This window comes from Rattus norvegicus, chromosome Y (assembly GCF_036323735.1).
Source record: "Rattus norvegicus strain BN/NHsdMcwi chromosome Y, GRCr8, whole genome shotgun sequence".
In the NCBI taxonomy this organism is placed as follows: Eukaryota; Metazoa; Chordata; class Mammalia; order Rodentia; family Muridae; genus Rattus; species Rattus norvegicus.
In genome coordinates this window covers 22,430,236-22,431,585 of record NC_086040.1, presented here as the reverse complement: position 1 = coordinate 22,431,585, position 1,350 = coordinate 22,430,236, and the positions used below count along the sequence as shown (strand labels likewise).

The 1,350-nt window shown below is 39.5% G+C and overlaps 1 pseudogene; it reads right to left on the bottom strand.

Annotated features, from left to right (window-relative positions):
- Positions 1-748: 748 nt before the first annotated feature.
- LOC108353414 (glutaredoxin-1 pseudogene) lies at positions 749-1,078 on the bottom strand (annotated as a pseudogene).
- Positions 1,079-1,350: the final 272 nt, after the last annotated feature.

Sequence of the window (1,350 nt, the reverse complement as noted above, 5' to 3'; positions counted from 1 at the left end):
GTTTTGCAAGCAACTTCTTTCATAGACAGTCTTTGAAGGAGAGCCCTGAAATTTTGAATTTCATATTTGACTTCTCTAGTACACTGACTAGAATGTACTCACAACTGTTTGGGATTTTCTTGGCAATTAACCAGTTTGTGAAGAGAGCTGAATTCATCATATGGTCTGCTCTCTATGTTAGTATTGCTAAAGTGAGGAACAATTCTGCTAAAACTCTTCATCTGATTTTCATACAGCATCCTCATACAAGTGTGGACTTGGGTGGGTTGTAGTAGGGAAAGGTTGAGAACACTGGCTGAGAGCTGTAAATGCAGAAGTACATGATTGAGGGAGGAAAAGGCCAGTATGTAAATCATAAACAACTTCACAATATTCATTGTTTTAATTATCATTAGGAAGTGGACTTGTGCAAAATGACCTCAGCAGAACTGCATGGTAGAAAAACAGTAACTGATTCACTGGAGATTTAGATGCACTGGATTGTTAAATATGGGCTAATAGGTAGAGACATATCAGCCAATTAAGAATGGAGAGTCAATCCTGTGTGATCTGTTAAGCTTCCCTACTCCATGGTTTCAGGGAAACAGCATCAGATTTTAGCAATGAGCTATAGAATAATAATAATTTGTTGAAAATCCCTATCATAAGAAAATACTGACATCCTTCATGATGCACATAATCTCTCAGGTGCACTGGACTCAGCAGGCCGAATGTCTTCTGTCAGCATGGCTTTTTATTGCCAACCCTTTCATAACTGCAGAGCTCCAATCTGCTTCAGCCATGTCATCAGCTCTCCATTCTGTTAGAGGGAGATTAGATCACTGCATCTGCCTATACAGTCTTTCTTTACCTATGAAGACCCAAGGAACTGTTCTCACTCCAGTGAGCTGTTTTAAGTAATCTTGAATCGCATTTGTGTTGTTAGTGGCTATGATGTCTACAAGACCCAGAGCACGATGTTTGAATGGGAGATGATTGAGAATTTCTTGAATATTTCTGCAAAAAGGTACAGGTGGGAATCGATGAACAGGACCGCCTTCCCAAACTGGATCTTGCAGTTCACATACACGTGAGACATGCTGACAGGCTGCAGCTTCCCAGAAAAGAAAGTTCAGTTGAAGATACTGGTCTTTTTGAGAATTTCAATCCCAATGTATTCTAAACCATGCATCCTACTTGAAGTCCATAGAAAACATTGAGGAAAGAAGCTTTTCCTTTTTCCTCCTTGCACTCACATTGCTACCAAACACTCACAGACATTAGAACCTGCATTCTGAAGATTTATCCATACACTAATTACCAGATGAGACATCTAGACTTTTGTATCAATAAACTAATGGGTTCTAGGAC